The sequence below is a fragment of the Euwallacea fornicatus genome, chromosome 24 (assembly GCF_040115645.1).
Source record: "Euwallacea fornicatus isolate EFF26 chromosome 24, ASM4011564v1, whole genome shotgun sequence".
In the NCBI taxonomy this organism is placed as follows: domain Eukaryota; kingdom Metazoa; phylum Arthropoda; class Insecta; order Coleoptera; family Curculionidae; genus Euwallacea; species Euwallacea fornicatus.
The window spans coordinates 2168589-2178727 of NC_089564.1; the positions used below are offsets into that span (position 1 = coordinate 2168589).

General features: G+C 33.5%; 1 long non-coding RNA gene across 2 annotated transcripts; it reads right to left on the reverse strand.

The window, feature by feature from the left end:
* Positions 1–1520: 1520 nt before the first annotated feature.
* On the reverse strand, positions 1521–8900 carry LOC136346794 (uncharacterized). Of its 2 annotated transcripts, none has more exons than XR_010733362.1 (3): positions 8659–8900; positions 6300–6397; positions 1521–1826 (listed from the first exon to the last, which is right to left on the reverse strand). It is a non-coding gene; the product is annotated as an uncharacterized lncRNA (long non-coding RNA). The 2 variants fall into 2 exon arrangements; XR_010733361.1 differs by lacking the exon at positions 1521–1826 and adding an exon at positions 5865–5927.
* Between the last annotated feature and the right edge of the window lie 1239 nt (positions 8901–10139).

Consider the following 10139-nt stretch of genomic DNA (forward strand, 5'->3'; position numbering starts at 1 on the left):
AAAGAGGCCAGAATGGGCGGATCGACACGACAAAGTCATACTGCTTCATGACAACGCAAAGCCTCATGTCGCTCAACCAGTCAAGGACACCTTGAAGGATTTCAAATGGGAAGTCTTACCGCACCCGCCATACTCGCCAGATGTCGCCCCGTCGGATTATCACCTTTTCCGTTCAATGGCTCACGGTTTGGCAGAGCAGCGCTTCCAGAATCGCCAAGAAGTCCAAGAATGGCTTGATGAATGGATCGCTTCGAAACCGACGAATTTTTTTTACCATGGAATCCATAAACTGCCTAATCTCTGGGAAAATGTTGTCATTAACGATGGAAATTATTTTTAATAAACATTGTTAATAAATTTATACAGTTTCAAGCAGTTGAAAATGCGTAAAAAAACGCGGAGTCGTAGGTATACACCTAATACTTTGTAGCAAATTGGCTCGCTACATTCGAATTGTTGCGAACGTATAAATAACGATAAAATAAAGCAGATAATTGAAAAATTTAAGCAAAAATTCAAATTTTATTTTCCAGTCAAAGTCAATATATAAAAGAAATGGATGAAAAGCGTATCCATTTTCAGACATAATGACTGTAAAATCACTGTCTGAAAGTGCCTCAGCACTGATGAGCCCGACGCACTTAGGCATCCAAAGAAAGCAATTTTACACAGTCGCTTTGTCCAAAAATGTGTAGGGTTTAAAAAATAGCTTAAATTCGTTACCTTCTTAATTTCCATGGAAATTATCTTTGTAGCAAGTTACCAGGACATTGACATATTTTGACCTTTTGAATAAAAAAATCATATTCTTTATCACTATTTTAGCAGCTATTGTTTCCATAAACTTTATATTACTTATAACGTTAACAGGATTTTTATGGGTCTTTACTTATAGCTACTGCACTTACGCGCCTGCATAAAACGATTTTCTAGTCAGTTTGTCCAAAAATTGGTAAGTTGTCTATCCATTTATTCCACACGTTGGCTTTGACCCACATTCCAAAACCAAATCTCATTTTTTGCTTAATTTCTTCAGATATCAGATTTATTTTTGTGGTTATTTGCGCTCAATTTCATTATCTATCAATCCCGCAAAACAGATTTGCTTATAATTTTCCACTTTGTAATTTTGTAATTATGTACGCTCCATTCCATATTGTAATTTGTAGTTTTGTGCTTACTTCGAATCTATTAAACCTCAGAACTTCTAACTATTGTCCTCCTTTCATCATCCTCCAATGCCCAATTTTCTCAATAATTACGAGAAATAAAAAGTTTTGAGATGAAATCGATTTTGCGACTTTCTAATGTGACTACACTCGTGCTTCGTACATTTCTCAAGATACTTGGATGAGAATTTGTAACACCCTCTGGAAAGGAAAAACTAGCTGCGTATGTACTTTCCTTAGTAGCTTTATTAAATAAATACTTGTTACCCTAGTTTACATAGCAGGTATTAATATATAAAGGATCAAGGAATTCCAAGAAGGCAACGACAACAATTCACATGGTTTGCACAGTTTCGCAGTATCCTAATTTCTTGCAAACATGATTTTGCTGAATTTATAATATTGTCAGAAAGCAAGGAAGTAGATACTGTTAAAATATATTGATGTAAGTAACTTAAGCTCCCTTAGAAACTTTCCGAACTCGACATTTTCTATAGAAATAATAAAATCAGAGCATGAAATTGGTTAATTCCTTATTTTCCCAGAAATCTTCTTCATGGTAAGTTATAACGTCATATTATAACTTTACCAGGAGTTGTTTCCATGGAAGGTACCTTTTGAGTAAAATTGACAAAACTTTGTTCTGCTGGTCCTTACCTAAAACCGTATAAGTCTGATGCAGGTAAACTATTGCCGGTGAACAATTATTGTTTTTTTGCGGATCATTTGTTTTGTATTAACTTTAATCTAGAACAAAGGATGCTAATTCTAATATCTCGTCTACACCCCCTTCTCTTGCACAGTCTATATATACAGGCTGTTCCTTAATGATGTGCGGATATTTTAAAGTGATATTCTACATGAAAAAATAATGATAGTTTGTTACATAAACCATTTTCCAAAAACGCTCCGTTACGAAAATACAGGGTTGCAAAATTTTACAAAAAAAATGAAACTTAACGAATGTTTGCGAAAAGTTCTTGAGATATTCAATGAAATTTGGTATGTAAAGACAGTTTATAAAGGGGACATTAATTGCAATAAAAATATGAGTTTCAATGCAAATTTATTTTAAACTATTTTAACACATTAAATAAAACAATACAAATTTAATACATTATGAATTAACGTCATAATGAAATATTAATTAAAAGTAATAAAAAATTTAAAAAAAAACGATTTTTATAAGTGTTAAAAATGACCCCCTTCACTTAATAAGCATGCTTCTGCCCTTCTTCCCATTGAATCGTACACTCTTTCCGATATTTCCAGAGTATTTTGTATTCTGCCATTCGCATGTTACAACTATCCCCTTTTTTACACTGAACCGCATATTTTTATTGCAATTAATGTCCCTTTATGAACCGTTTTTACATATCAAATTTCATTGAAATATCTCAAACAGTTTCGGAAATATTCATTAATTTCCATTTTTTTTCCTAAATTTTGCAGCCCTGTATTTTCATAATGAAGCATTTTAGGAACATAGTTTATATGGGAAACTATCATTATTTTTTCATACAGAATCCTGCCTTAAAATATCCGCACATTATTAAGGAACACCCTGTAAATGCATACTGAATCAATTCACGAATTATTGGAATTGATCAATTGTAAAATCTAGAATGTTCAATAAAAAAGAGTGCATATTTCCAAAGAAAATGTTCGTCAAAAATGAAAAGCTAAACCCATTCGATTATGCCCATTTCACCGAAGGAAGTTTTTAATATAGGATTTCCACATCGATAGATTGGCCAGGGCAGTGAACATCTGTGGCCACCACGAAGTCCTGACTTTGACCCAATAGATTATTTTTTTAAGTTTTTTTTGCAATTTCCCGCAAAAGAAAGAAGTTATAGGATAATACTCAAAAGGTGGAAAATATATAATCGGGAAAAATAACCAAACCTTGTTCAAGGTGCGATAAAATCTTAGTTTGTCCAAAAGGCTTGCAAAATGTAATGGTGTAGATGGTCGACGTTTAGAAAATTTGCTTTTTTCGATTTTTCTGTCTAATTTTCAAATTATATGTAACACTTTTAATTCAACTAAGAGTGTTATGAATTTCGTTATGGGAAGTACACGTTACCAATGTCTCGGCATCATCATCAATTAAACAAAAATTGTATTACTTTCACATTTTACCTGGCAAGTAGAGTGAATCAAGGAAATAACGTTAACAAAAGATTTAAAATGGCTGAATCATTTAATTAAAAATATCTAGAAAACCGTAAGACATACAAGGTTTTTTGATGTGGAAGAGTTCAGAGTATGAGAATTGATTTTACTACGGAAGTATTGAAGTTATCGATACTGATAAAAAAAAATTGAGTCAATTTTCTATACTTCCTTTAAAGACAGGTGATCACATTTCTAAAGGCACCTTCAAGTCTATAAATAAAAAATGCAAATTATATTATATCGTATCTCGAATGTCAGAAATTGGTAACTCGAATTTTGAATTTTCCTTACTTATCTGGTTATTTACTTGTTTCTCATACCTATGAGATAAGAGATCGATATAAGATATAAGAAGAGATAAGAAGTCGATAAGTTTATGAAACATAAAACAAAATATAATAAACAGAAATAAAATACAGCGATTTTAAGTTCGATGATTATTTGACTTCATACCTCAAAACATATTACTCAAATTACCTGGCCTCTGCGTATAGATGACGATATAATAAAGAATTAGTAAATTAAAACGTGTGTAAATGTAAATTTACAAAATTAAAAAATGTTCTTTGGCACCCCATAGGGTAAAAACATTGCATACGGCGAGCTTAGCTGAATCGCTCTATTTTGTGTCCCCTAGCATACAATATTTATGTGCACTATAGTTTTTTGGACACCCTATAGAAGGTAATATGTTTTGTACAGTTTTACCCTTCTGTTCCGACATAGAAAAAGGGAAACATTTTAATTTTTTTAAATAAATGGTTATTATCATTATCACATTTTGCGCTACTACATGTCAAACTTGTGACCACACAACAGTTTTCGCACAGAATCGTTATGTAAAATTTAACGTACGAGTGTACTAAAACTCTCCATGGAGTCTATTTGATTTTTATTTCAATTTCCAGATCAGCAGGCGACACAAAACGAAGCGATACATTCAACAATACTACTGAATATAAACGAATTTACCTGCAGTGTATGAACAAACCAAAATCCGACCTACATATAGTTAACCAGATTAATAAGGGTTCCGTCAAATTGGGGGAACAGAGGCCCAACAACAAATACACCAGTCTATTTACTCTGTGTTGGTCATGGTAATCACGTCAATTAACGAAAAAAATTTTCTATATTACAATTAATTACACGACAAGCAGCCACGAAACTTTTTAGAGGTGAGAATCCCTTTCAACAGTTTTACCTTCATAATTACGAAAGTGGAAAACTGCTTTGCAAAGTTTTTGCCGAGTCGCAGCAAAAACATCGTAAAGTTCAGGAATATCTGTTGTTCCAAACTGTATCTCCGAAATAATTCTATAAATTAACGCAATAGTTGTGTTCTAAAAGTTTAATACTAAGTTATGTGCTACTGAAAAATAGAAGCGCCATCGTGCCCAAAGAGCTTCGTTTTCGAGTAATTTGTAATCGATTTATGAAATTGAAGCGAACTCTAAAACAATTTCAATAAGGCCAAATACAAGTTTTGTTCCTCTTATTGTTAAGGTCCCTCCACGAATTAAAAGTAATTCACCCTCGTCGAATCGCAAAAAACTGATGAAGACAGATAATGAAAACAACAATTTTCACAGTTAACCGAATAAGAGATGCTAAATCATTTCAGTTGAAAAATAAGAACCGAATGTCTGCAGTAAATCTTTACTGCTACTATCCATTGTTCAATGGTGGAAGAAAAAGGAAAACCCGTTTAGAACGTGAGCTGGGTAAGTTCACTACTACGTTGTTCTGGCTTTCTAAACCGCCTTCAATATGTTGTTCGTTCTTATCGACGATAAATATTGTTATACGGCAATGCTACTGTTATGGGTCGAAAATTCAGAACAGTTGTATCTTATTTCAAGCGGCATATACAGGACTATTTTAGTTTAGATTTCTTCGATAAACTCGTGAAAAAAGCTGCGAGATGCTTAAATTATAGATGAAATGAAAAACTGTTATAAAGAGAGAGTGATAAAAACCCATTTTAAAAACCTGAAACAGGAAAATTGTCCGATCAAGGAATCAAATTGTCTAGAAATTGGAATTCAGAATCTAATTTCGCGAACAGGTAATATAAAGATAGCAATCTGGACAAGAGGACCATCGCAAAAATCCTCTTTTCTCCCGTCGAGACAATTGAAAGCAGGAGTAATGGAAATGGCTTTTTGTCTTTAATTCTGAAGAAATTTAACTAATTCTACTTTTTGAAAAGTTTGAAACTCAACTTTCTTTGAGCTTATTACTTTTCGAGCACATAATTAATTCAGCTAGGAAAACGACAGTAAGATACGGTTACGATTTTTCCAAAGTAAAAGATCGTTTCGAGTGGTACAAGCTTTGGTCTTTGTTAGATGAGAAATTAATCTAATGGATTTTAAGTCAACGGAGAAAATGTAGCTAAAGTTATCTCTTTAAATGAATCGCTGAAGATACAAAAGTTACTTCGGAACTATCAGTTTAATAAAAATCCCTAATCACTGTCAGATATCATACAGTTTATTATTCTTAACTTTTCCTCGTACAAGTTTCAAACTTTAATACCTGTCCTGGGACTTCCCTCCAAGGAAATTGTGATGGCTAAAATCCAATTTACAGCTATGAACATAAGATAGGCAAGTTTCATTGGTCTTGAAATTATTTATAATGAGAGACCAGAAATAGATGTGAAGAAGTAATCAAGCTTTACCTCTTAATGAACGTTTAGAAGAACAATATTCTTAGATAAAAAAATCATTAATGCCAAGGGAAAATTTCGTGCAATTTCTTACGTTATTTTTATTCAATACTTTTAATGAGAATGCCTAGTACCTTAGATAAAGAAAAAATCATTTAGTAAACACGGGTCCATTATTAACTAGAACATATGTACTTACACACACATGTACCAGATGTCCCAGAAGCAAAGGTCCAAACATTAGAGATTAAAAAAGGCCATTCGGCTGAACTTACCTTACGCAAATATTCCTTGTTTTCATTCTACAAGACTGGTTCTAGGCACAATAAGCTCATTTCAAATATCTGTTGATATTCGTCGGTGACGTTTATCCCTGAAATAGAAAAACTCGACTTAACTTTTTTATCAATACTGATAACTTCAGTATTTTTTAAAGTTCTATTACTCAGAACTCTTTTACATTAAAAAGGTGTTTTACAAACAAAAACTCGTTTTCCTTCAGGATTTCGAGATATTTTCAATTGAATGATTCCATGCATTTTCAATGTTTTTTATTAATGCATTCTTGATGCACTTCGTTCCCCAAGTAAAATATGGAAATAATTAAAATTTTGTTTAGTTCATTAAGAAATTATATTATTACTTGAAGCAATTAAGTCCATAACACATTAGACAACAATGCAGACATGTATAATTCACGTGTACTTTAATTAGCAAAATGCATAATTCCCTTAGTTTTACCTACATCTGGGAAACAAATAATCGCCTAAAGAAACTTATCGAAATGTCGATCGTCTACACCAAGTGTTCAAGTCTTACAGCAAAGTTCTATTCGTGAACAAGGTTATTGTTTCTAATGGAATTTATCCCATTTTAGACAGTCTTCCGAATATCCTCTTTGCTATTGGGTACGAATTTCTGTACCAATAACTTAAAAAAAATCTAATGACTTTAAGTTTGGACGTGGTAGTGGCCACAGATGTTCACTATTCCAACCAATTCATCGATGTGAAAAACTCATAATTTAAGAACTCCCTCACATGTGTATGGTAAAAAGCAGGAATGCAAATTGAATCAACCAAAAACATGTGTTATTTTCAAACTAAAGATATATCCCTCTAAAACTAGAGATAAGTGGTAAAGTAAGAAAGGAAGCTATACCTAAATGTGACCTTGTCGGTGAACAATATTTTAATATCGAAAAATAGATTATGGTTTTTGGACGAACGAGTTGCAGAAATTAATTCTGGGTGGCAAATCTCTTGGGAAATAAATTTTGAACAGGTGAAAAATGGTATGGAAACAGCTTCTATTTTTTTGTTGAAGTACGTGAATTGTTAATTTGTTGAGCCCCATCGCTTTACACATACGTCGGGAATTAGTCTCTGGATCCTCCAGTCCATTCGGTCAAGTATTTCTTGTTCTTGACCTCCAGTGGGAATTTTCAGTCTGTATAACACAATTTACTTATCACACTAATGAAACAAACCGTTCGTTGGTATAAGTATGATTAATTATCCATAATGCAACCTCAGTAAAAATATCAAAGAATGGCACCACTGTGACATTTAATTGTTTTCGAGCGGACAAGCATGACCCGTTACCGCACGTACGAGTGGTGGAAAAAAGTACGAAATACTTTCTAACTTTCTCTTCGTTTCTAAATTCTTAATATGAAAAAATCTCTTTAAAATAATTACAAGTTTGCAAATCGAAAACTAAAACTTTTACTTCCCATTTCCCGAAGTAAAAATTATTTTCACACCTTGCGGAATGGTAAGAACCTACTTATGTATGCCTAAGGCAAGTTTAGCAGAATCGCTCTTTTATTTACCATTTATCATATCCCCCTGTAGATACATTCACACTATATATACATCAGTACTGATTTGATAAAAATTTGCTTAGTAATCCCGGCATGTAACCCTTGACACCACCGAACGACACAATAACCTTAACAGTCGATAACTGGTTTACTAAATGTCACTAAAAGAAAATTTAATTCCACCAACAGGGAAAGCAATTTCCATTTTTCCAGAACAAGGGTGCAATCTGCAGCTGAAATCGAGACAGTTTCAGCCAAATGACGCCTCTCAGATACAAATGATGCAAATGAGTTTTCTAGTTTTATTTATACACCGTTACCTCATTTGCACTGCAAGTGTTACATAGGTGGGGAAAATAGTTTCGACAAAAATAATTAATGAGTCTTGAAACGTTTTCAATAGTTTCCATCGGTAGTTTGATCGTTCTCAATTGAGAATTTTCATGAGAAATCCGCAACAATTAATATGTTCAATTGCAAAATTGGCAAATTCTAAATTAGCACCGAGCAAATATTTGAAAACCGTATCACAATATTCTTTGAAAAATAACAGGATCACACAACGCCCTGGATTGTTATACCCAAAGAATCCGAGATTAAGTGTGGTCACCCTTGTCAGTTCAATATTGATCGGACTTCATGCAATTTCGATAACTACTGGTGAGAATAAAAATGCTACAATGATGTTAACTCACTAGTGACTTAAAAAAGAAAACGTTTATTTATTTTAAAATACAAAGATTCTAAACTAGCAACACGGATGAGCTTCTTGAGTATAATGTGTCTTGTCTAAAATGGAATGCACTTACCTAAGTAAAAGATGCTAAAATTGCTGATTCTGGAACGTGTTATGGATTCCACGCATGGCATGTGTTATTACCTATGGACGTGTTAATATAATTCTACCCAAAATGTTCTTGTGCATAAACATAAACAATATTTCTCTTCTCGATATTGAGGAATTCACCGTGTCGAGGCATTCGTGAAAGTATACCAGAATTTACTCACCACACTAATGGAACGAACGATTAGTTAGTGTAATTATGACTAATTATCGATAATGCAAACGTCAGTGAACGTGTCAAAAATGGCGTCCGGGCGACATTTTATTGTTTTCACGGCCTACTTCGTAATCCAAGCTGTTAATGAAGTGACGATATTCATGAATCCTTGGCAAAACTTCATTGAAAATGTCCCGAAAACGGTTAGAGATACGAGTTTTTCTGCATATGCAGTATCAGTCAAAAGTAAAGCAACACATAAAATTATATGTAATATCTTTAGAGATTTTAAACGTCTCTCAAAATTTGATTGCCAGGTTGAATGAATTTATTAACAAATAGTAGTAGTCAACAAAGTTTGAAAGAAAAGAAACAGCTCTAGTTTAAATCAAAAAATATTTCTGACAAAAGTATCAAAAGCAAAGCAACATACAACTTAATGAATTTAAATTTAGATTATATCTAATATTTTGTAGCATAACCCTAATTTTTTATCACTTCAGCACATCCACGGCTCATAGATTCCAATAAACTTAGAAGGGTTGATTCAGGAATGGAATTCCAAACTCGAACAATGACACCGAAGATCTTGTCAGAATTAAAAATTTTTTTCGAGTCTTTCTCTCTCACTTTACGATCGATGACTTCCCAGAGGTTCTCTGTGGAGTTTAGGTCTGGGCTCTGGACAGGCCTAAACGAGTGCGACGGTCCACAAAAAATTGGTTTACTATCTAAGCAGTATGCTTAGGGCCATTGTCGCGTTGAAATTCCCTCGCTAATGGCAAATTTTCTTCAGCGAATGACACCATTGTGTCTCTTATAATTCGTAAATATTGAAATCGGTCCAGTATCCCGTCAATTTTAATCAGTGGACCCACCCCAGTTCCCGAAAAATATCCCCAGACCATCACGTTTCGTCTTCCATATTTTACGGAGTGTATTCTGGATCAAACCTCTTGTTAACAGGACTACGTATCCAGCAAATACCATCACCTAAATGCAAGTTGAATTTGCTTTCGTCCGAAAAAAGCACTGTTTTCCATTTTTCCGCTGTCCAATTAATGTGCTCTTCAGCGAATTTCAGTCGAAGTCGTCTATTTTTCGCAGAAATAAATGGTTTTTTGGTCGGTTTTCTTCCAAATAGTTTACGTTCTATCGGACGTCTTCGAATAATACTAACAGAAACGTCAGCAAGATCTAAGTTTCTTTTATTTCTCTGCAGTGCGAAACAGATCTTTCCGTGAAAAATTTTCGATAATTTGGCCCATTTTTTGGTTGGTTTTTTTTGG